This window comes from Talpa occidentalis, unplaced genomic scaffold, assembly GCF_014898055.3.
Source record: "Talpa occidentalis isolate TD23 unplaced genomic scaffold, MPIMG_talOcc4v2.1 talOcc4.5, whole genome shotgun sequence".
NCBI lineage: Eukaryota > Metazoa > Chordata > Mammalia > Eulipotyphla > Talpidae > Talpa > Talpa occidentalis.
Genome location: NW_023604861.1, coordinates 103,116,049 through 103,143,339, shown reverse-complemented (window position 1 = coordinate 103,143,339; position 27,291 = coordinate 103,116,049). Strand labels below are relative to the sequence as shown.

General features: G+C 35.3%; 1 long non-coding RNA gene across 2 annotated transcripts in view; it reads right to left on the bottom strand.

Moving 5' to 3' along the window:
* Positions 1-711: 711 nt before the first annotated feature.
* The window catches only part of LOC129146914 (uncharacterized), a 61,104-nt gene continuing 34,524 nt past the window's right edge, over positions 712-27,291 (bottom strand). The window contains exon 3 of one of the 2 annotated variants that reach the window (XR_008554282.1): positions 712-1,018. This is a non-coding gene — a long non-coding RNA (uncharacterized LOC129146914). The remainder of the gene's footprint in view (positions 1,019-27,291) is intronic. The other variant, XR_008554281.1, reaches the window with a different exon arrangement.

The following is a 27,291-nucleotide window of genomic DNA, read 5'->3' as shown; positions in this document are numbered from 1 at the left end:
TTATTTGAATCCTCTCTGTAATAGGTTTTATTTGTTTAAACTTGGATTATGGTTGCTGCAGAGTTGTAAATTAACCCTTTAGTATAAATAACTATTCCTACTGCAATATGAATGCTCTCCTTGTACCCCAAAGACTACTAATTATCCCCTCGAAAGCTCTCTGGTAATGGGGATTCGCCCAGACTGCACAAGAGGAATGTGAACCATCTTTTTCAGGATTGTGGAGAATGTAATTTGATTTCTCCATACTCCAATGTTTTCTATAATTTGTGTTTTATCCTTTTGCTTAAGGTTTCAAAGCCTACAAACCCAATAACGTAGGGATAAGAGAAGACAGAAAAATAAATGATATTGTTTCTGAGGTATTAAATATAAGCCTGGCTATCGGAGCTGCATGGCACTCACGAATCGTAATCAGGTACTTTGATTTAACACTGTTTTGTTTTATAATAAGGTGGTTGCCATATGTTGGAAAACCTATCTGCCTGTGTCTGAGGGGCTCCATACCTCTGTAACAAATCCAAAAACTCATTTTATAATACCTTAAATCTACCCATTGTAATGTAGCTCCACAAGTGTAAATCCACATCAAACTTTGCTCATGAATGTGGCTGGAAGATTACGTATATTATCATTGAAAGCAAAGGGGAAGCAGTGAATTAGAATGCAGTGGATCTAGCAAAAATAACTTTCAGTAAATCTTCTTTTAATGCATAGTTTACAATTTTCTTTTGCTCAACATGAGACTGATTAAGATCCCCCTTCTAAAGAATATTGTCCCCCACACATAGACATAGACGCATTGTTTAATATAGTTACATCCCCCAATACTTGACAAATCAGAATTTCAATGCCGCAAATGTGATGCTTGTTTAACAGCAGCCCAGAGTATTAATAATTTATCTATTTGAATGTAGAATAGGTTCCAATTATAGTATTTCACATGGTGTAGCAGCTGAACACACATTCTCTTAGAGGTAGAGGGAAATCTTCAGCGTAAGCAAGTCGTTGATATCTGCTGGAAGAAATCAAAATTGATACACATTGCGTGCATCACACTATAACATAGAGTTATAATTTAATTTGATTAGATATTAGAAATTAAAATTTAAAAAACTAATAAAACACTGAAAAGAAGACAAAGAAAATTTTTCTTTAAAATAATACTATTGGTTTCTAAAGATAAACTATTCTGGATAGCTATGAAATTAAGACTGAGAATCCCTAACATTTGATTTAAAGTTTTTGTTTCTTCAAAATATTGCTTACTATAATATGCAAGAACAAAATAATTAGAACATTAAAACTTATTTAAATACTAGCTCATAATCCATGGTTGTGTTTCTGAGACACCAAATTAATTAGTTCAGTGAGTCAGAATCAATATAACAACCAAAAAACCCCTCAAATTTGTTATTGAAATAATATCTAAAATGTACCAACGGCCTCATTTTACTAATATATTATTTTCTGTTGCTGCTATAGACAAAAATCTAAAAACAAATGATTTTCAAGGAAGTGAATATTAATTCTTTTATGATTATAAAATATCTCCAAAAACTTATTGGAATTTGGTTCTTTTTCTTGCCATTAGGATATCAAAGGATGTCTCTCTAAGTAGGTTTTCTTCATTTTAGCTCACAAGAATAACCCTGACTTCAGACCTTGAAGTCAGATACCAGCAAAGATATATTCAAAATAAAATGAGTTCACAATATTAGGGGATTTCTTTTTTGCTGCTTTTAATATTTTCATTCGCTAGTGAAATTCCATCTTTTCATGCCATTCATGAACATAACTGAAATATGAATGGAAACATGAGTCCACTTAGAAAAAATAACTGGTGGAATTTATGCCCCCATTGGTCCATTCAGTGCACAGGTTTCACACAACAGAACAGAATGCTTTATTATCCTCATCCCTGAAATCCCATCAAGTCCTCTGAGTGAACCTGAAGAAGTGTCTTCTTAAGATCAAATTGTTTTCACATTTTTAAAAGTAGAGAGGTCATTGAGAAAAGAAAATGATAGAAACTTTTAAATTACATTTAAATGCTTAGATGATATTTTCATGTCAAGAACTTTTCAGACATAGAGAAATTAAGAAAAATTAGCACTTTTTCTTTCTCCTTGTCATCTGACTCTAATTATAAAGAAGCAACTGTTCTTTTTTAGTGGTGATAGATCATTTTTAGGTTTTTAGAGTAGCAGACCTTCTTTGCTTTCATCCCAAAGAATTTCTATGAGGATTTAAAAATGAGTATTACAAAAATAATAGAGCTGCTTGCTGCTAAGCTTTAACACTTATTTAATCTGTCCTTGAGTAAATAAGACGGCAGCAGCATGCAAAAAACATCCTTTAAACATAATCACCTGTTTTATGAAAATACCTCAGGTATTAGATGCTTTGCAAAGTGAGTGCTACAAGAATTTTGGTTACTATCCTGGTGTTTTTATTTTTAGAGAGAGAGATTTTAACATTTCTGTATCTTAAAGGTTTATGTCTACAGCTTCATAATAACATTACTATAGTATTGAACTTTTAATTTACATGTGTTACTGCAGTTTATCTTCAAACCACAAGAAAGCATGATACTAGTATTTCTCAAGTACTTACTGGTGCCTAATTCTGTGCTAAATCTTTTCAAAGGATTATCTCATGTCACCTTTAAATAAAGTCTTTAGGAAAACTCTTGTGTCATATCTTCAGAAATAATTGTAAGAATGTGTGCAGCATGCTGCAACTAACCACACAGCAAGCCCACCCCCAAGCATTGAGTTCCACTGCTGAACCAAAAAATGGTCATACCACTTTCCTTGATTTGGGTTCCACCCACCCACTTCCCCAGAACTTCACAGTGGGCATTCTACATAAGAGGCAGGCAAGGGAGTAGTGTCCAGAAGGATATTGAGGGATCAAACACTTGGTCATATGTAAGTAGAGGTGGAATTTAAGCCTTTAAAAAGATTGATTTTTAATTCTTTTCTTCATATATGTGTGTGTGTGTGTATATATATATTCGTGTGTGTGTGTGTATATATATATATATATACACACACATATGAAAAAAAGATATGCAGTAGAGTTCCTGTGGGCTTATTGATTTTCCTCCCCATTGCAGACCACTGTCTGGCAAAGTGTCTACACGTAGTAGAAAGTTCATAAATATTTGCTGATGAATGAATGAATAAAAGAAACACCTCTTTGGAACAAAAAGCATTATATTTTAAATCAATATAAATTACTTATCTACACTAAGTGGGCCCTGAAAATATGCACCCCTCTGAAACAGCAAAGTCAAGGACCACCATTTTAGGTGCCTGGAGAATCGGGTCAGGACACAGGCAGCATCAGAAGGGGTGACCACAAGAAACAAATGATTGCTGGGTAATAAGTGTTGTAGGGAGGAGCAGCCTTGGTACTAGTGTTACTCCATCTGAAGGAAGAGGAAGCGTTTTCAGAAGATGAAGCCTTCCCGGGGAACTTGCATCTCTGCCCTGAGCCACAGAGGAAGAAGGTGTAAACAAGACATCTGAATTTGATCGGAGACTCCCATCAGTTGAGTTTCCATCATGAACAAGACATGCATGTGAGCCTTAGTCTTCTCAACTACACAACAGAACACTGTTCAGACCCGCCTCAGGGGCGGTATGTGTGGAATCTCTTTTAAAATGGTCAGATCAATATAAGGGCCAGAATTCTTCCAGTCAATTAGGAGAGCTGCGGAAACCCAGATTGGGGCTTTGTTGCATAGATTTGAATTCCCGCCAGCTCCACTTCTGTTGTTCTGACCTCTAACAAGTGACCTCAATTTCCTCACCTGATAAGCAGGTAACATCAGAGTGCCTACCCCCTGCACCTGTTGTGGAGAGTCAGTGAGGTGACATGTAGCTCATGTCAGCAGCTGGCAGAAGAGATGGTTGCTGTGCTGCTGAGGTTGGGGATTGGGGAGGTGAGGGTGGGAGGTGGGGGTGCTTCCCAGATGAAATGACAAAGGAACAATCTGGGTGCAGGTGAAAGGGTAATGAAGAGATCTCTCCTTGCCATTAGTTTGCCCTCTTCACTTACTCTCATCGCTGGGACATACTTAAAATATGCAGTCAGCCTGGAGGAAGAGCAGCTTTATCCTCACCCACCTTGCCTGCAAAAACAACCCAGGATACAGAGCAGTTGTCAAGTGTCATTCCCTCTCTACCATGGGCTTCTTTTTATTATTATTATTATTATTATTATTATTATCCCATTTTGCATGACGTTTTATTATTATTTTTTTAATTTTATATATTTTTTACATCATTTTTCATTTTTGCACAATGTATGCACTTTCATCTTGGTTATAGGCCCCATACAATTGCCCCCACCCCTTGTTTTGATACTACTCCCTCCTCCCCCTTCCTCCCCAATGTAAAAGACCAGGAAAAAGACTGATTATAATAAAGTAAAAATCAAAATCAGCAAGCAACTATACACCACGGGCTTCTTAAGGAGCAAGTTTCATTTCCAGGTTCACTCCAGTTTCTATTTGATGGTCACTTTTCGTGGCCAGCTTCTTCCAGGTGACAGTACAGTAAGCAACCTGTGCTCAGCCTCCAGCCCACCCTCTTTAACTGGACCTTTTCCATGACTGATTTCCCCACCAAACATGCATAAAACAGGGAGTAAGGAAGAGGTCAGGGAAAGGAATTATTTCACCAGCAATTCCTGCAAACTTACTGAGCCCTTCTCTAATAGTTCAAAAGCAAATGGCAGTTTTGGAGGATAAAGTTTGGGGAGGATGGGAAGAGGAGAAAAAAACCCTGAAGAAATGAGACCCGATGTCTGTCGGACTAACACTGACAAATAGGGACAGCAACATCCTTTTGCCTAAGTGGGAACTCTAATCACTTAATATGCAAACGCAATTGCTATCAACATTGTCCTTTTCTCAAAACTGCCACAGGCTATGCCTGTAAGACAACTTAAAGTAACAAAACCACTTACAGTAAAACTATGTGAAAAACAGATTAGAGAAATGCTGAAATCTGGGGGTGGGGGGAGGGGGCTCAGGGTTGTGGTAGTGCTTTGACTATATTTTGAAAACTGCTCAGGAAATGCTCAAACTTCTGGAGACTTGAATACAAATGTTCCCAAAGGATACATCTGTCCTGTATTCTTCATGACATCTACAGAGTCTATGATTTTACTTGAAATGAGATAAATATATTATGCTTTCTAGAAATGCAACTATACATCTACTTTTGAAAAGAGGATTTATTGCAGTTATTGTGGAACTAACTACTTGCAAATGTTCTTACAGTTGCTTTGTGAAAACTTTTCCCTCTAGGGCTACAGAGCTAAAAGATGGAGGAAATTTTGTACCCAATCTTAGCTAGGTTCTCTGAGGCAGGAGACTACAATTACGGAGGATGGGACATAATGTGGTAACATTTCTGCTCATTGTACATATTGAGTAAGTTGTGTCATCTCTTGGTTCCAGACACAAATTGTCTGAGAAAGAGAAAAGGATTTTTCTTTTGTCCTTTTCCACAAGCAACCACACCCTAATACTGAAAATTAAGGTCGAATGCAGTGCATATTCAGTAATGACTTGTAGAGTGTTGGCCAGGGGAATCCTGACTGATGTTGCAGGTTCAAAGCAGAGCTCCCTGCAATGAAGAGCCAGGTCCTGAATCTGACTGAGGAGGTCCTGGGCTTTCTAGTAGTGTACAGTGTGGCAACAAAATGGAGCTTCTTACCTGTTATGATTTGAGAAGTAGCTGAAACTAAATAAATGATTTCAATCTGCTCTCACACTTAAAAAAATTCAAAAGCATATCAATTGTAATAAACTATGACTTCATTAGAATGTATCCTATAACAGGATTAAGGAAGAATGTATCAATAATTGGCAAAGGTTTGCCTTCATTAACACCTTCATGTGAATACAAATGTGTTATCCTCACATATTATAGGTGAAATATTACCACTAAAATAAATTATGACATTTAGGAATATTGTTTCTTGATTTCTTGTAACATATTTAGAAGGTTAATTCAACGATATTTGTGAAGATCTGCATTTAAAATAAATATTTTTCTTGGTGAAAGGTGGAAGTGCTTTAATAGCTAATATCTAGAACAATCCCTGAGGAAGAAATTGAGAATATTTTTTATATAAAACAGTCTTCATTTTAAATTTGCTTTTATTTTCTCACCTGTCTTTGTAGAAACAAAGCATAATTGTTAGTCTTGTTACAATGTTTTGTTCAAGGTCCTCTTTTTTAGAACTACTCTGCAAAACTAAAGTAAAATGCTAGTTCTCACCAGGAGAAATTGCTAGCCAGATGAAAAATTAGTCAAATCCAGTGTTTAAAACTTCAGTGCTGTCTTTTCAATTTTGTCACATATGAACAGTTTATGTTAGAATCTTGATTAAACCTTCTAATCCAATTTTTATCCAAAAATATGCTAAAATTACATTTTTGTATTCTCACTCCTTCTAAAATAATACACTTTTTCTTACAAATGTATTTTGGAGGAACAAGGTATTTTTCAGTTGAATAATCAGTCCAGGTCTAAATAAGAGGGAGAAATGGTTTTCAACATTTATCTATTTCTAGTTAGATATGACAATGTAAACAGTGGCTCACTGAGAGGTGAAATTTGATGTTAGCTTATCTCCAAGGAAGGCAAATCAAGGGAGAATAATTAAGAGGTAACATTTAAGTTACCTGTTTTCCTAAGTAGGTTATTTCTAAGTTTCACTTTGCTACCGTGTTCTCATGTGGGATCTGGCAAGGTCCCAGGGCATTTCTATTTTAAATAAGCATTAGGATTACAATGGCTTCACTCCCATTGAAAATCTAAATAGACAGAAAAGAGGCACACATGCATGTAAGCAATGAACATTGTTGAATGTTTTAAAATGCAGCTGACAAATATTCATATGATTTAACAGGGGGAGAAAAGAGGACCAAGAATTTACACACCTAAATCATGGGCTATATAAATAACTTATTTTAAATATAAAATAAATGCATATTTGGAAGAGAAATCACATGGAACTTTAGGCAAGTAAAAATAATTTAAATCATTTGATTAATGCAAACTGGTGTGAAAACATAAGTGATTCATGTTAGTGCATTTGTGGGGAAACTGTCCATGGCCTGACTCAAATTGCACTGACTTAATGCCTACCTAATATCTCTTCTAAACATTCTGGTAATTATAATTATGCACATACATTTCTCAATCCATTGTATGTTGTTCTTTCTTACTAATCAAATTAATAATATAGGCCAGTAAAGAACTGCTGAGTCCTTTTCTAAAGGTAATACAATTCTGCTTTAAGAGGAATTTACCATTGTTGAGACATTAACTCTTTCAAAACTTACTGTTCACATTGACTACCTTGATGTTTCTTTCATATGTGGTAACCAGGTAACATGGCTAATCACCTGAATTAGGATTTCAAAATTCTGTTCCTGGACCTCCCCGGTGGCACAGCGGTTGAGCACTGGGTTGCGAAGCTGCCCGCAGCCTCTGTGGCGCTGGTTCAATCCCCGGCTGCTCCCCGGCCACTGGAGGAGGGTCCCACATGGTGCGCAGACCTCTCCTGCCGCCCGCTGCTCCCCTCAGCAGTGTACTTCGATCCTTCTGCCTGCTCTGCTCCCCACTCTGGCTCTGGTGAATTCTCTCACCCTCCCGCACTTCTGACTGTAACCAGTGCTTTTATAAATAAATAAATAAATAAATAAATCTTTAGGGGGGAAAAAAAAATTCTGTTCCTGAGTCAGACCATGCAATTTACACATTGACTTTTTATTTGGAGAATTTAAACACAGATTAGTATAGGATTGACAATTAGGTTTATGCTGGAAATAGTTTCTTACATATTCAGAAATCTTGCATAGCAGAAATCTTTGAAGTTCTTTAAAGAATCTTTGATGATTTTCCTTTTATTTTCTTACTTTTGTGAAGTTTTCCCCATACCTTCACTTTAAGAGTTTATATTTGGGAACATTCTCTAAAACTTTTATTTTGTTATTACATATAACTATTATGTACATATAACTATAAGATACATATAACTATTTTGTTATTACATGTAACTATTATGTGTTATTACATATAACTATTATATTGTGACAAAATTCCATAGACATTTTGTGACGAGAATATGTAGCTCAAAGGAGAGGTTTAAGTATTCATGACTTCTAATTTACCAACTTTAAAAATATATGAAATCTGAAGTCCTAACAATTCTGTATTATCATTATGCTATTTTCACTGGTTAAATGTTGAAATTTTAGTTTGAAAGTAAATATGGATGACATACTTGTTACTAGCTCTCCTTCCTAATTTGTAAAAGTTAACACAGCCTTTGTACATAAAGAATAATGCAGCTTTAAAAATAGCTTTCAGAATTTTAACCTACTAAGATGAGAAAAGACGAGTCATTTGTTTGAGAAAAATAAGATGATAACAAAGATATATATGCTTATATTTATTAATACTAATTTTATGTGTTAATTATCAACTACTTGTGTGCCGAACTAGTTCATCATTTCTTTGGTGCTTTAGCATTGTATTGTACAGCATTGAAAAACTTCACTGTCAATGATTTAGAAATAAATACAAATTGGTGGAAAATTATGGAACTGAATATTTCTTCTAAGTCATTAGATCACCCAGATAAAACTGGAAATATTTTGACAAAAGTGTTGATGATCTAAGCCATATCTATTAACTAGATAAATATCTGATTTTTTTTTAAATTTCAAATTTCAAACATATTTTAAAAAATACCTACTAGAAGTTTCTAGGTTGACACGAGGTTAAAGTACCCAAGCTTAAGTCAACACTTGGATGGCAGCAAGAAATAAATGTTAATATTCCTTAAATCTGAGGCTTTGTGGGGAGGATGGATGAGATGGGAGCGAGGGAAGGAGGTGGCAGAGGCAGGAATGCAGTGGATTATGGGAAAAGACTAAGGGTTCTTTGGTGTTGAGTATGGTAGTGAGTTTGGTGACTACACCTGAGGGGAGAAATGTTATGCTGTCACAACAGTAGCAAGGATATAAAACAAAGGAACTTTAATAATAATAAATAAGCATTAATTAATTAAAATGTTAACAAAGAAATAAATTTTAATATTCCTCCAGGCTTTGGGATGAGGATCATTAAGCCTTGGTTGCCTGTGTTACATATATTTTTACCTACATTTCTTTCTGTGTGCACTTACTCTTCCAACATATGTGATTTTTTTGCACCAAGACATGATATCCCAATTCACAGCCCTGTGTTTTCATGTACTGCCAAAGGAATCTTAGTGCTTCAGGCTATTCTTAAGAAATCACATTTCCCAGCTCTGGGGAGGAAGGAACAGCATTTTCTTTAGTGTCCAGTCTCTTTTCTGAGTGAAGGGAAAAGAAGTTTGCTAAGCTTTTATTAACATATCTGTGAGAAAAAAAAATGTTAGTATCCTCCAAAACTATTCAGGAATCAAAATTAGTATTGTGTTTTCACTAAGTTTTATGCTAATACTTTGAAAATGCCACAAATTGAGGCATTAATAAGCATCTTTTATTAATGAATATATTTAACCTATTAAAATCCCATCTATACTTGCAGATGGTTATGTTTCTCCAAGGAGAGTATTCTTTATGCTTACTAATTCTGGGTTAAAATGTTTTTCTAAAATTGTTTCTTCAAAATCTTTTTTAAAATTCTAAATATATTGTTGATCAAGAATTTTCAGGCAAAATCTGGAGTGACAATTTTATGGAATATAAAATAAATTTTATTGGAAATGTATTCACTATAACTATAAATGCAGTGATGGTGTAAAATATAAAATGCCTTTGAAAGAAAACAAAACCTGAAATCAAAATAAATAGTATTAACTGAAAACTTCTTGGTAGATCATGTGCTTGTTCTAATGATGCCTTTGCTTAGTATATTGAGGCCCTATATTTTTGGAAGTGAATTTATACTTCATTTGTGAATTTTATTCTAAGACTGTATCATATTTTCGATTCAGAAGAGAATAAGTTAGCTTGGTCATTAAATAAATTTGCCAAGATCAAATGACATTTTAAAATTGACTGTTTAAAATTTTAATTCACATTAAAAACACAGTTGTTATCAATGGTATTATTTTAAAGAATGTGCAATTAATTCCTAAAGAAATTCTCAAATTTCCAAAACTTATTTGAATATTGGTCCAAGATTTGAAAAATTATAATGTCTTGGTATGCCAATCCAATGAGTCATGCTACCATGATGGAAACCCTTATGGTAGGTTTGAATCATTCTTCAATATTTATTAGTGAATACTTAAAATTGCATGGGGAAAGCCTCCTCTTTGCCTCATTTCAATGTGGCAGTTAACAGAAGAAAGTTCAGCCTTCAGACTGAAATCATTTATTGGACCAAATCATGGGTTCTATGACATATCGTATTTCTTCCCCACCCAAAGAGATGTATTCTTTCCAAGTCTAGCAAACCCATGAGGGTTTTGGGGATACATAATTTTCTCCCTATTATTACATATTTGGCATCTAAGTCTCCAGCTTACAGTCTCTTATCACCTTGATAGGATATCTGAATTCTTATATGTTGCACACATAGAACTTTATTTTTCATAGTCCCAGTTTATTATTTCAAGAACTAACTACTCAACTCAGAGACGGTTCAAACGATATTCAAGGTAGTGGATGTTTCTTTTGTCTTTGCAAATAGGTATAATTTTGGCTCTCTTCCATTATCTGAAAAGTGGTCTCAGAGAAATGAATTTGAAAACTGTAGAAATGGCAAGGATGACCTAATCAGCAATAGCATTAATTGGGTGAAGAAGATTCAAAATCTTATCTACTAAATTACTTAAAAACCTATCCATTTTCCTTATGACAGTCTAGTTGTTACTAAAAGAAAATAGAAATTACACAATGAAATCTATCACTTATGATTTAGCAATGAAGATTACTCATCAGGTGGAAGTTAAAAACAGATTGACAGATGCTAAAATTTTATTTATTAATATGGACCATTAAAAAGTGATATTTTTATTCTAAAATTATGAATGAAAGATCGATATTGAAATTAGTCCATTTTTAATATGTCCAAATCTCAGGATTTGTTTAAAAGATTATGTTTAGTCTGAAGTTCTAAGAAAACCCTTCATACCAGTTTCAAATATATTAAAATATGAAACTCAAAAATGGAATGGTGAAAAAATTTCATCTTCTAAAGCAAGGTTTTTATCCATTATCAATATTCTACTGTAAAAAATATTCTTTTATGATGGTAGGACAGTACTGTTATAATTCAACTGCAATGTAAGCATTTTTGTGCTTATGGTGGCCTTTAAACACATGGCTCATCCATTGCCTTCCTAAGCATTGTTCTAAGACCATGACCCCATGATGCTTTTCAAATGGTCAACTAAAATGTTGTGATCTGCTGAATGGCAAATCAACCTTTATAATTAAAGTTGACAAGCTGACAAGAAAAATGAGTGTATATTTGTATATATATATGAATTTTTATGTCACATTGCCATTTGTACACTTGTTTGCTTTTTGTCAATAGCCGAAGGCTCATTTCTCTCTACCAGAAACATGTTATATTCCAAGGTCTTCAGACAGCTCTCCTTCGCCCTAGTGAGTCTGTTGATTAATTTTGGGTACTCTTCTTAATTAACACCCCAAAGGAGATCTAGATTATCTAGCCTATAGTCTTTGAAAAACAAGTGAATTTGAAGAATAATGACCCAGGGAGACAAGCATGCGCTCTTCAAATGATGTGATAAGAACACCGAGTCTCTCACACATAAAAATCATATCAGGCAAAGCCTAGGGAGAATGCAGGCCTTTAATGGGGGCAAAAATAGATTTATATTCTTCTAATTTAATTTTCTTTTTGACAAGGAGAGGAGTGATAGATGCCCCTTGACAGATGAAACACAATGTCCCAATGCTACCATGATTGCCATTGGCCTTGATTAGTAACTGGTCCCATGTTTTACCTACAGGCAGATGAGTTGATGAATGACAGAAAAGAATGAAGCAATTATAACAGTAGGATATAGGAAACTAGCTAATTGTACTCAAATCTGTAAACCTAATCATAGAACCAAGAAATATGATGCTCATGGCAACTTTCATAAATATGTCTAAAGACATTTATGCTTTACTTGTGAAGATTACAACTGAACAACTCTGGCAAAACTAGTTCCACAAAGAAATCTGAGTTCATCTCTTTAAATAACTTCTTCTGAGGAGTGGTTTTCAGAATCATTTGTTAAACCAACTGTTGCATCTGTCAGAAATGATAGGATCTACATCTTTAACTTCCAGACAACATCAAGGACAGGTGGGGAGGGGGAGAATTACCATGATGTTTCAAGCATAAAAACTTTAGAGTAAATTAGCCTAGTTAGTTTTAAAGTCTTAAATAATTCCAATATCTTAAATAAAGTTTTCAGTATATTTCACTGTAGACCACTTGACAGCATATTATAGTTTAGGGGCATTTTTAAAGCTGATTCATCTAGTTGTTACTATTGTGTTCATTCTACTCAGCACCAAGCAGCCACTGAGCATATTTAAAAAAGCATATGCCATCCTATCTGTTCCTCTTCTAAGGGAAAAAATATATTCTGGTTACTAGCGCATTTCCATTTTTACCCTTACTAACAAAATGCCGAAGTTATTTCCTCTTCATCATTTGGATGTGTAAAACCTCTAACCTGCTAAAGTCTGTTATGTTTTCTATTTTTAATACTCTGCCATGGTAAAATGTGGATGTATTTTATTGCATTTCTTAATCTTAATAATGAACAGCCATAACTTAAAGTAACAGTTAAGCAGGTTACCATTTCAAGGCAGTAAGTCTTAAAAGGACAACAAAAGTAATTGTGTATAAAGTTATTCTTCAATTTGGAACATGAATCCCTACTTTCACAGTATTCATCCTTTCATTCATTCATTCAGCCAGTCAGTCAGCCAAGCAGCCAGTTAGACAGCAGACATTTATTAAGTAACTGCAATGGATCAAATGCTGTTAAAAGTACTCTGCCTACAAAATGAAAATAGCTCATCAAGTAACTCCAAATCCCCACTTCCTTATATGTGTACCCCTTTTGCAATTTGATCTTGCCTCTCTTCTCATAATGTGGTGGAGTCTATTTCCCCACCCCTTTCACCAGGGGTTAACAAACAGCTTGTCCAATGTGCATTAGCAAACATGAAGCACACAGCCTTAAAATATACTTTCACTTTGGTACTTGGAAAGGGAAAGCTTGGAACATCAAAGTTTGGGTGAATGGCAGGAAAAGAATCAAGCAAAAGACAATAAGAGACAAAAATGACAATCACAATGCTGAGTTAAGGAAATTACAGCAATAGGAAAATATATAATTGTGTATAGTATTATTGTAATTGTTAGGATATAGAATTAAAATATTATTAATAAAGAATTGTTAGCAAACATATTAGATTTTTTCCAAATTGTGTGTATTGAAAAATTAGGTTTACATGTTTGTATCTGTTCTGGGAGTTATAGGTTCAAACCTCTACAAATGTACGCTTTCACGCCAAGCTCATAAGACACCATTAGTGTCTTCACAGTCCTCCACCACGGTCCATTGTGTCCCTTTCCTTTCCCACCCCCACCCACTTCTCTTTCCTTCTGCTTGTCCTACTTTTGCAGTCACATGTTAAGAGTTTGTTATTGGCTTGATTTTGATTGACCATTTGTTATGTTTCTCTACATTCCACATACTAATGAGACCATCTGATAGTTGTCTTTCTCCTTCTAATATATTTCATGTAGCACTATCTTCTCCAGTTTCATCCATGTTATCACAAATGGCAGGAGTTCAACCTTCACTGTATTAATTTATTACTTTTAGTATTTTTAGGTAGAATGTTTTTGCATACTATAAGTATATTAACATGTCATCTGCACATAGTAACCATTTCACTTCCTCTTTTCCAATTTGAATTTACTTTATGTTTTTTGCTTGTCTAATTACTTTGACTAGAACTTCCAATAGTATGTTGAATAGCAGTGATAATAGCGGACATTTTTGTCTTGTTCCTGATCTAAGTGGGGATGTTTTAGCTTTACAAAATTGAGTATGATGTTGACTTTGGGTTTGTCATACCTGGCTTTTGTAATGTTTACATAACTTCCATTTATTCCCATTTTAGTGGGGCATTTTTTTTAATCAAAAATGGGTGTTGAGGGCCTCCCCAGTGGCACAGCGGTTGAGCACTGGGTTGCGAGGCTGCCCGCAGCCTCTGCAGCCCCCTGCTGCTCCCTGGCCACCAGAGGAGGGTCCCACATGGCGCGCAGACCTCTCCTGCGGCCCGCTGCTCCCCTCAGCAGTGTACTTCGGTCCTTCTGCCTGTTCTGCTCCCTGCTCTGGCTCTGGTGAATTCTCTCACCCTCCCGCGCTTCTGACTGTACCCAGTGCTTGTATAAATAAATAATAATAAATCTTTAAAAAAAGATGGATGTTGAATCTTGTCTGACTCTTTTTTGGCATGTATTGAAATGATCATGTGGTTTTTATCTTCCTTTGTGTTTATCTGGAGAATGACATTGATTGATTTGCCTATGTTGAACCAGCCTTGCATCTTGAGGATGAAACCTACTTTATTATGGTAGATGACATTGTCTTTTGCTTGATATATTGCTGTATTGATTTTGCTAGATTTTGTTGAAGATTTTGGCATCTATGTTCATCAGAGATGAACCTAATTTTCTTTTTTGTATTGTCTTTGCTTGATTTGGGGATCAGGGTAATATTAGCCTCATAGAGCATGTTGGGGAGACTTCCTCCCTGATTTTTTTAAGAACTTGAGTAGGATGTGTTATTAGATCTCCTTTGAAGGTTTGGTAGTACTCAGTGGAGAAGCATCTGGTCCTGAGCTTTTGTTCTTGGGGAGACTTTTTGTTACATTTTCAGTTTCAGCACTTGTGATCGGACTCAATCTTGCTGATGTTCAATCTTGGGAGGATGTATTAGTCTATACATATGTCCATTTCTCCTGGGCTGTGCAATTTGTTTACATGAAGACTTTTGTAATAGGTTCTTATGATCTTACGCCTTTGTGCAGTATTTGTTGTAATTTCGCTTCTTTCATATCTGAGTCTATTGACTTGTGTTTTCTCTCTTCTTTTCTTTGGAAGCCTAGCTAATGACTTGCCAATTTTGCTTTTTTTTTTTTTCCCCTAAGAAATAGCTCATGGTTTCACTGATCTTTTGGACCTTCCTTTTCTATTTCATTTATTTCTACTCAAGTTTTTATTATTTGTTTCCTTCTACTGTTATTTGATTATTTCGTTATTTTTCTAGTTCATTTAGATACAAAGATTGTTTATTTGAGATTTTTCTCTTTTTAATATGAGTCTACATTTCTATAAAGTCTCACATAATATTGCTTTTAGAGCATCCTCCAGGGTCTGGTAGTTTCTTTGTCCATTTTCATTAGTCTCTAGATACTTTTTGATCTCTGATATCTTCTTTTACCCAGGAGTTGTACAAAAACATTTTGTTTAGTTTCCATGTGTTTTGGTTTACTCTAGGAATCTTTTTGTGGTTAATTTCTAGCTTTATAGCATCATGGTACGTGAAAATGTTTGATATAATTTCTATTTTTATATATTTTCTGAGACATGCTTTATGTCCTAGTTATGATCTATTCTTGAGATTGTTCCATGTGCACTAGAGAAGAAAGTGTATTCATTTCTTTGGGGATGGAGAGCTCTATAAATGTAGAATAAATCCATCTGTTCTAACACTTCATTTAAGGCCTTTATTTCTTTGTTAATTTTCTGTATGAATGATATATCCCTTTATGTCAGTGGTATGTTGAGGTCTCCAACATGATTGTATTTTTGTTGAAGTGTTGCTTTAGATCTGGTAATAGTTGCTCTATATAATTAGGTGTTCCTGTACTGGGTACATAAATATTAATAAGTTATGTCTACCTCATGAATCATTGCACAGTGTTCATCTTTTTCCCTGTTTACTTTTTTAGTTGAAATCCAGTTTATCTCATATGAGAATAGTAGGTCTTCTTTTTTCCCTTTGACTTATTAGCATGTATGATCTTTCTCCAGCCCATAGTTCTTAGTTTGATTTTGTCTTTTGGTTTTAAAACGGTTCTTTTATAAACAAAGTATCTATGGCTAAAACTTTTCCAACTACCTTGTTAGTCTATGTCTTTTTTTTTAAATTTATGTATTTATACAAGCACTGGGTACAGTCACAAGCACGGGAGGGTGAGAGAATTCTCCAGAGCCAGAGTGGGGAGCAGAGCAGGCAGAAGGACCGAAGTACACTGCTGAGGGGAGCAGCAGGCGGCAGGAGAGGTCTGAGCACCATGTGGGACCCTCCTCCGGTGCCCGGGGAGCAGCTGGGGATCGAACCAGCGCTGCAGAGGCTGCGGGCAGATTCGCAACCCAGCACTCAACCGCTAAGCCACCGGGGAGGTCCAGTCTATGTCTTTTTATTGGTGAATTCAGACCATTCCCATTTAGGGTGATTATTGATATGAACTCTTTATTTTCAGACATTCTGTTTTGTATTTTTTCTTTTTCTTTTTTAAAAAGATTTGTTTATTCATGTATACAAGAGCTGGGTACAGGCCAGAGATGCAGGGGGCAAGAGGATTCACCAGAGACAGAGTGGGGAGCAGAACAGGCAGACTGACTGAAATACACTGCTGAGGGGAACAGCAGGCGAGAAAGGAGAGGTCTACCACACCATGTGGGTATCTCCCCGTCCAGTCGCGATTGAATCCATGCTCCAGAGGCTGTGGACAGCTTCATAGCACTATGCTCAACTGCCTATGCCACCAAGAAGGCCCTTATTTTATTTTTATTTTTCTATTGTGTCTTTTACCATTTGGTTCTCTCTCCTCATACTGGATGGGTGTTCTTAGTGTTTCTGTTCTTAGGGTTTTCTTTTTCTATGGCTTTCTCTTCTAGATTTTTGGTGAGTGGTTACCATTGGGCTTTTACTTAAATTCTTAAGTCTTAAGTCCTTTTTGAGCTGGTGTCTGCTCTCAAACATTTGACTATACATCACCCATCTCCTTAGTGTTTTGTTGTTGACTTAAAATATTCTTGCTCATGTTTCTGGTTTTGTTTTGCTATTGTTATTTTGCTCAGGAATTTGTGTTTCAATTTTTTTTCTTTTCTTGTAGAACCCTATTGACAGGCTCATATTATTTTTATATTTCTTTTTGTTGGTTTGGTGAAATTATGTTGATTAATTTGGGTATGTTGGGTATGTTCCCTAGAATAAATCCCATTTGATCATGTTGTATGATCCTTTAAATATATTGTTGTATTCATTTTGCTAAGATTTTGTTGAAGATTTTTGCATATGTGGTCATCAGGGATGTTGGCCTGTAGTTTTTTTATTTGTTTGTTTAAATGTCCTTGTCTACTTTGGTTTCAGAGTAGTATTAGCCTCATAAAATGTTTTTGGAAACATTATTGATTCCTCAATTTGGGGGGAAACTTTTGAAAAGGGTAGATATTAATTTGTCTTTGAAAATTTGGTAGAACTTACTATTCAAACAACCTGATCCTAGGCTTTTGTTTTATGGGAGACTTTGATACTGTTTCAATTTCCTTAGCTACAATAGGCCTGCCCAGATTTTCTATTTCTTCCTGATTCAACTTTGAAAGGTTTATTCTTCTAAGACTGTGTTCCTTTCTTCTAGGTTATTCAATTTATGGGCATTGTAGTCTGCTATGATTCTCTGTATTTCTGAGATGTCTGATATAACTTTTTCTTTTTCATTTCTGATTCTATTAGAATTTTGCCACTATTTTTCTTTTTTAGCCTACCTAGTGGTTTGCCTATTTTGGTTGTCTTTTCAAAAAATCAGCTTTTGGTTTTATTTATTTTTGTATTATCTTTTGATTTTCTTTAGTTTATTTCTGCTCTAATTTTTACAATTCCATTACTTCTACTGGCTTTTGGTTTTATTTCTTCTTCTTTTTCTAGTTCCTTAAACTGTAAGGAGAGATTATTTATTTGTGATCAGTAAGTTTATATGATATGATTTTTATCTTCAGGAATTTATTGACACTTATTTTGTAATCAAAAATGGCCTATCTTCAAGAATGTTCCATGTACACTTGAGAAACATGTTTAAAGAACTTTTGGGCTCTATAAATATCTCTTAATCCCATATGGTCTAACTCCTCATTTTAGGCTATTATTTTCTCATTAACCATGTGTGGTTGATCTGTCCATTAATGTAAGTGGTATGTTGAAGTCCTCTACTATTATTGTGTTATTATTAATTTCTGGTTTGTGGTTTGTTAACAGCTGCTTTACACATTTTAACACTCCTTCAGTTCGTGCATGCATATATATATATATATATATATATATATATATATATGTGAATTAAAGATATATTTCCCCTTTTTAAATATACTATCCAGGGCCTCCCCTGGTGGTGTAGCGGTTGAGCGCTGGGCTGCGAGGCTGCCCGCAGCCTCTGCAGCACCAGTTTGTTTCCCGGCCGCCAGCGAGGGTGCCACAAAAAAAAAAAAAAAATATATATATATATATATATAAAATATCCATTCCTATCATTTACCTTTTTAAGCTGGAAGTCTATTTTATGTGATATAATTTGTATGTCCCTCCTTTTGTAGTGTACTATTTGCTTGCCCAAGAGTTGTTAACCTTTTACTTTGAGCCTTTTTTTTTTTTTTAACTTAGGTGGGTCTCTTGGAGACAGCAGAACATTGGATTTTGTTTTCTAATACAACCAGCAGCTTTGTTGGTAAGATTACTTTATTTAGTTGCTAGCTTTTGTTATGTCTCTTTAAGAAAGGTATTTTTCCTCCTCACTCAGATAATTATAGGGAGTTGTAGGGAACCCTGATGAATATATAGGTGTGTACTGGAGGATGATGGTAAATAAGAAAGAGTGGAAACCAAAAGTTTAGTGTTCCAGAACATGCCAGTACTTCTGTCAACATGTATCGAGTTAACACGGAATTCTATTTATGCATAGAAGAAGTGGAGTGTAGGCCAGAGGTGGAGGGGGTGAGAGGATTCACCAGGGACAGAATGGGGAGCAGAACAGGCAGATCTACTGAAATATGCTGCTGAGGGGAGCAGCAAGAGAGATAAGAGAGGGGCTTGAACTCAGTGCTGTGGTAGTGCTGAGACTTAACCTTTAGGCTACCAGGGAAGCCCAATACTCAATTCTTAATAGATATCATGTTAGGCTTGATGCTCCAGAATTGTATGGCTATTTTTCACCAGGGCATAGTAAAAGGCCAAGCACCATTTCTTAGGAGGAGGCCAATGACTCTCCGCATAGGGGTGTCCACTGTGAATCTATTATCAGGACTTGGAAAATTTCTCACTTTGCATCCAGATCTGCATTCAGGCTTTGGAATCTAATGAAGTACAGAAAAAGAGATGAGGATGTATGAAATAAATGAATGAATGTGTGAATAGACTTGAAGATTTTCGATGTTCTTTGCACAAACTAATCTGTCCATGTAAGTTAGGGGAGATTTGATTCTGTTGGCTACTCCAGAACCTTACATCTGAGGTGTTTCAACACTTGTTACTGCCAGAGCAAACCCTCTAAATTATTCTGATGGTAAAGATCACTGTATTATTAAACCCTTAATTTCCAAATAAGACAGTTTCCAACTAAACAATAGCAACCTTCTTATTGAAATTTACATTTGAGCAGAGTAAAATTTAATTTTGGTTCATCTATACACTGCTGACTAATTTGGAAATCTTTCAGAAAAAGTCCAATAAAGTGATCATGTAAGACAAGAGTGAAGCTTGGTTTAATAATCTGAATGTAAAGGGAATCTATTACCAGATGCAAAATCACTTGGAATGAAACGTGTTGATATCACTTTTTGGGAAAGTGGTAAATATGATTGTTAGAGTCTCATGCCCCCACAAGGTTAAGGATCATTGATTTAAAGAATGTCTATTAGTATATTTTTCACACATTTTAAGCAATAGCATCTGCCACAGCTTCTCACCTCACAGTCTTTTATTATTTTGTAATTATATTTTCTGAATGTTTATATGCTTTTCATATCTCATTTGTAAATACAGTTAGCTTATTTTAAATAATGGAAAACTTCAAAAGTCAAATAGAACACTTTGCTACTTAAATTAGGGAATAAAGAGACAAATGAAAACATGATAAGGTGATAATTGAAAGTTCAGATTTGATCAAAAGAACATCTTTTGTGTGACTTTTACTTGGCACAAATTTAGCCATTTTTCATATGCCAGTTTCAATGACATTTTTCCTATGTGATAGTCACTGTTAAGTGTGATCAAAACAAAATACTTTAAAACATTTAATAATGTAACAGATTTCATTATGTTAACTACAATTCTTAAAATGCAGATGAAAAATTGACTATGTTTCACATAGAAATTTGTTGAGTTGAAACTACTGATTTGGCTTATTCAACCAAAGTTCAGTTAACCAAAGTCCCAGCCTGCAGAAGTACAGAGCCTAAATGCTTTGCTGGGATGCTAGTGGTAGTTTATCTGCAATGACGCCTGCAGTGTCTAGTCAGCCCTGTTGCTGTGATTATGTTAAACCTAAAAATGTGTATAGGTTTGAAAACACAGAATAGTTTTGGTTTTAGGTTGAATAAATTGCTGGATTTCTTTGGCAATGAACAGTTTTCTGAATTTATCCTGAATCCTAAAGCACTCTTAGCAGTATTCTCCTGCAGGTATCCTATGAGCATTACGTATTCCTGGGTGATTCATAAGAAACAGAAAAGCAGAACCACCCCCATCACACCACCACCCAGGCTGGGACACCCTTGAAATCCACAACCTTTGAATGCCTCTTTATTCTCAATCTACTGATATTCTTGGTCTATATCTTCCCATCATTCAGATACTGGGGAGTATTGTAACAAGATGCACACGGGTACTTTATAACAAGACTTTCGAAAAGCATTATATTTACTGTATCGCAGTCCTGTTTACTGTACCAAAACAGAGGCCCTTTCATGACCTCATGAGTTCCTTTCTATTACACACACACACGCACACACTCACTCACACATCTTAGTACATGATATGCAGCCTTGGCTATAGTAGAATATTAAACCTTGTTTTCTGTCAATGTGATATAAAGAAACAAGAGGCCTCATGTAATTTGTATTTTTCCAGGAATCTAATTTCAATCTAATGTACTGTTGTGAAACTAAGCTAGTAAATCTATATGGCTGGTCCATTTGGGGACTTGGTCTGTTCTCTTTAGTCTGTGACAATTTCTGGTTTCCATTCCTTGTTTGGGGATGATAACAGTGTGATTTACAGGTATAACTAACAAATGAGATCAATTAAAATGTCTAAAAGTGGCACCTGTCTGAGTATAGGGTTGCACTAATGATTGCTGAAGCTTCGTTTCCTGTAGGCCCTGCCATTTTCAAGTCCTCTCCACATGCTCAGTAACAATGAAGGGTTGTTTCCTAATGGGCATAAACCAAGAAAGCAGGCCTTATCCTATGGCCTCGATATATGATTATTATCACTGGCTGAAAACAACAGGTGTATTTTTCAACTCCATTTACACAAACGACCCCTGTGTTTCATAGCATTCATTAATATATCTTCTTGAATTGCCCAATTTGTTACAAATTTGTACTGCTGGATGCCTTTGTGATTGAATTGAATTTGTAATGAAATAGAAGCTACCTTTCATTTGTGTACATTATTGAATACTTTGATCAGTACAAGACAAACTTGATACTTTTCAAAGATCTTAGGTCATGAGAAGGGGGAAATGGTTACTTTGAGGATAAAAGTAATATTTGGATAATATATTCCAAAACATTTTTGCATTTTAAACTAAATCTTAGATAGATAGATAGATAGATAGCAAATGGGCCTAATCTTAAGATTATTAGATATTTTAAATAGTATGTAGACAGCATGAAGGCTCAGGGTTTTTTTATTGTTAGGTTTGATTATACTTAAAATGTTGAATTAAACATTTTAAACTAGTCTTTCACTTATATTCTCATTTGGAAAGTCACGCAGATTGTAAAATGAAAGGTAAAATTATGTATTCAATGATGATTATCTCTAAAGTCAGATTGTATTTATGAAAGAAATTGATTTTATTCCTACATTTGAAACTACAATTTAGTGGAATTCTCTAAAACTACTCAGTCTCCATTCCTAAGTGACATAAATCCCCCAAATTAGAACACACCAGAGTGTATGAATAGAAAGATTTTTGCCTACTAAAACATTTGCAATTTTCTACCTCATATACCTCAGCATCTTATAAGATGACTACCTGTGTAGTTTGCCTGGGATGCCCCCTGGTTAATACCTGTCACCCATGCATATTTTAAAATAGATCCCTTTTCATTTTCACAAGTAAGCTTGAACAACTCATCATTGAGACAGTCAACTTGCAGCAGTTAGATACATATTTTTATAAAAATATTATATTTCTAAAAATAAAATTACTCATCCAAATAAACCACAGAGAGACAGAGAGAGTACCCTCAACTGGGTAGATAGAACCATAGATAGTACAGTACATATGCCATATTTATTTTGTAATACGAAACAAAATACATTGGGAGGAAATCTAATCATATCTTATCTCATACCATTTCTCTCCCAGGTTACACACAGTAAGACTAGAACTACAAAATCAAAACTACTCTAATGAAGAATATAATCAACAAAGTTTATATCACAAGGAAAGAAAAAAATATATATATATATGTTAAAGAAACTAAAGACATAGGCTATTAATGTTATTCGCTAAGAACAAACACATATAGCAAAATGTACACTCATCTGGGAAGTGCATGTATTTAAAATCTGATAAATGATAGATAGATGGATAGATATAGATAATAGATAATAATAGATGAATGATATTGATATAACATCTTCATGTAAGACATAGCTATGTTTTCAATTCTCATAAAAACAATGTTGTTAATATTGATAGAAACTTGGACCTCCCCTGGTGGCACAGTGGTTGAGCGCTGGGCTGCAAAGCTGCCCGCAGCCTTTGCAGTGCTGGTTCGATCCCCAGCCCCTGGCGAGGGTCCCACATAGCACAACAGACCTCTCCTGCTGTGCCCACTGCTCCCCTCAGCAGTGTGTTTCATCAGTCTGCCTGTTCTGTTCCACGCTCTGGCTCTGGTGAATTCTTTCACCCTCCCGCGCTTCTGACTGTATCCAGTGCCTGTATAATAATAAATAAATCTTTAAAAAAAAAAAAAAAGAAACTTGCAGAAATTTTATAGATAATTGTGTGTTGGAATAGATAGATTCTAAGAAATAATATAACTCAGTCTCTTCTAATCAATCCTAGAAACTTAGATTCAGGAAGATAAGTTCTAAGATAGTAATTTTGGAGTTGAGATTCTGACAATTTCTCTCATCCCATCCTCCATTTTTCCCTCCCACCCTCTCACCCTCGCGCCCTCCCTCCTTTCCAGATGTTTCAGTAGCTTTGTTAGGCAGTTCCCATCAAAGCCCCAACTGCTATCCTCAGATAGTTCAAGGAGCACAGTTGTGCCTCTTGTTTATGAGTAGGGCCCCATGTGATCTAAAGTCATTCACTTCAAGTTTGGTTATTTTAGATGCTTTTGATATATATTCAAGACTGCTAAGTGTTTGTTCTAAGTAGAGAACTTGATATCATACACTGATCACCCATATTGCTAACCTCAGGGGTGATGTGCTCTCAGGAATGTTACCGTGGGGATAAACTTTCAGTGAAACAAGCAGTGACCTATTGAAGTAACTGCAATGAAATCCCAGATACAGGGATGTTATACTTAATACACTATTATTCTGTATATAAATTGTTACCACTACATTTGTTTGTGGCAATGCTTGTTGCAATAGGCTAAGATTTTGTTTCTTCTGCAACCTGTCCTTTAGATCATGATTTAAAAATTTGGTCAAATGGAATCAAATAGAAAATCCAGAAATAAACCCACAGATTTATGGTCAACTAATCTTTGACAAGGGAGCAAAGACTATGCATTGGAGCAAAGAAAGTTTGTTCAATAAATGGTGCTGGGAAAACTGGGTCGCAACATGCAAAAGAATGAAGCTTGACCACTACCTCACACCATACACAAAAATCAACTCAAAATGGATTAAAGAACTAGACATAAGACCTGAAACCATAAAATACATAGAAGGAAATATAGGTGAAATACTACATGATATGCACATCAACGACATCTTTACAGACACATCAGCCAAAGCAGTGACAGTGAAGGCAAAGATAAACAGCTGGGACTACATCAAATTAAAGAGCTTCTGCACAGCAAAAGAGACAATAACAAAAACAAAGAGAAAACCTATCGACTGGGAGAACATTTTTGCACACAACACTAATGATAAAGGACTGATCACAAAAATCTACAAAGAGCTGATGAGACTCAACAACAACAAAGAAAATAATCCAGTCAAAAAATGGGCAGAAGAGCTAAAAAGAAACTTCTCTGAAAAGGAAATGCAAATGGCCAACAGGCATATGAAAAAATGTTCAACATCACTTGTAATGAGGGAAATGCAAATCAAAACTACCATGAGATACCATCTTACACCAGTAAGAATGGCACACATTAAAAAAACTAGCAACAACAAATGTTGGCGAGGATGTAGAGAAAAAGGAACTCTCCTACACTGCTGGTGGGAGTGCAAACTAGTCCAACCACTATGGAGAGCTGTGTGGAGATTTCTGGACCTACTAAACATAGAGCTTCCATATGATCCAGCAATTCCACTCCTAGGTATTTACCCAAAGGACACAGAAACATCAATTCCAAAGAGCACCTGCACCCCTATGTTTATAGCAGCACTGTTTACAATAGCTAAGCTTTGGAAACAACCCAAATGCCCAAAAATAGATGACTGGATCAAGAGGATGTGGTACATATACACAATAGAATATTATTCAGCATTCAAAAAAGATAAACACATGCAATTTGCAGCAACATGGATGGAGCTGGAAGGGATCATGCTCAGCGAAATAAGCCAGAAAGAAAAAGAAAAATACCGGATGGTCTCACTCATAGCAGGAATCTAGAATACTTAAATAAGGGACCAGGAAAATGAATAACTATAAGAAAGTGAAAATCAAAATCAACAAAAAACTATGAACCAGAGACACTCTATGGGGGGTGGGGGGCGGGGAGGGGAGGGATTGGGGTCAAAATAAGGGGGTTGCAATTATACGGGGAATATAAAAATAAAATTTATTTTAAAAAAAGAATGAAAATGGTGACATAAAAAAATAAAAATTTGGTCAATGATTTATTCATGTCAATTTCTATTCATATGACAAGGCATGCACTTTTCAATAAATGATTGTTTAATGGATGCAAGAATAGACGGCAGAATAGTCAATAGCACTAAGATAAGCAATTTGATAGACTATTTTAGGATGAATAGATTTAAAAGATGGAAAAACTCTGGGAATAACTGAGTTGGGATGAACTTAACAGAGCCACCTGCTTAAAGTTCTTGAGAAGTAGAGGGAAGAGATTTTTCCAGAAATTTTTGAAATAGTTGATCCAGCAAGTGAGTATAGAATAACCACCTCTATCTCAGGGTCTATTTAAATATGGAGAAACAAATTTTTTTTTCAATTTGATGTGGACTAAATGGTGTACATATTATAAAAGCAATTCCAGAAAAAATAAACCTAAGCCAACCAACAAAGATTCTTGACGTATTTCAATCAGTTGCCTAAATGCCTATCAGACCTAAACACTAGTCAGTGGTAAGCTCAGGCCTGGCATTCAGAGGTGAGAATTTCACCAACTGAGCTGATTCATTGGCTTAACCAGATCTGGCAGCCAAAAGTGAGAAATTTTAGGCACCTTTCCATCCCGGGTTGAGACCTGTGATTTCACGTGCCAGTCCTTACCAACTTTTATCAAGGAAAAGAGAAATCAAAATAAGAGGCTTTTGTTTAGATACTCTTTCCTCTTTAATCCTAAAAACCTCAAACCTCACTTCTAAAATAGTGATAATAATCATAATCATGAACAAAACAAATTTCACCATTTTTTTCTTTTTCCCAGTAGACTAACAATTGGAATTTGACATAATTTGTTGGTGATTATCAAGGAACAAGAAATTGTGTTCTAACAAGGGACCCTTGTGTTGACCATCGACAGGGGTCAGGGCCACTGCACCTAGGGAAGCCGTTCTTCCCTCCTGTGAGTCTTTTGGATTCAGGTGATTAATGTTGTGTGTTCTTTATTCAGGCACTACATTTAAAAGCATTGTTTACCACCACCTTATAATCAGCATGCCTCAGCACCCCCCTATTACCTGTGATAACAGTGTGGCTGCAATTTGGACCTGAAAGAAATAGGTCTTGGATGGGCCCTCTGAAGCTGAAAGCCGCTCTCCAGCCCTGCTATCTCCATTGGTAATTTGTTTTCAAGAACAGTGATTTACATTTCAGTTAGATTACACCTTTTAATGTATCACAAAAGTGGTGGCTGTGGTGCAAACTCATAGCCCTGCCACATTTCAAATGATCATTTGAGTCACTGTAGAGAGGGGCACTGTTCCAATTAAAACTCAAAGTGGGCAGTTCTTTTCATGATGTGGCACTACCCTTTGTGGGTGACATGAAAGAGGCAAAAAGTACTGTCCATATTGCTCTTTCAAAGTGCTGTGACATAGTCATGTGCCAATAAGAGTTTTCATGACCCTGCTCATTACTGAATGAGTAAAAAATGAGAGCGCCTGGTAATAGTATCTCAAAAATTTAAATAATTATTAGGCTTTCTTTGGGACTGCTTCATGCTATCTAAGACATTTTGACTTATATTCATAAATATGTCAATAAAAGATAAAATTAATTCAAAGATTGCAGAACAAAAACAATAAAAATATTATTACAAATTATTGTTTTCAACAAGTGTTTTATTTATAAAGATCTTTACTAAATGCATTCATGTTTATAGCTTTCTGTTATTGAAATTAGTCCTTTATTTTTAACTTTATTGAGGTATAAATAATGCATAATAAAATTCACCCCCATTAAGTATACCAATTTGATGAATTTTGGCAGTTGCTTATAGTCATATGACCATCATTTCTATCAAGTTATACAGTGGTTTCATTACCATTGAAGAGTTTCCTTATGATGCCTTTGAATTAATTTTCTCCCCAACCACCATCTGCAACCTAGAGCTGATCTGATAGTTTTGCCTTTTCTAGAATTTACAGTAAATGGAACTGTGT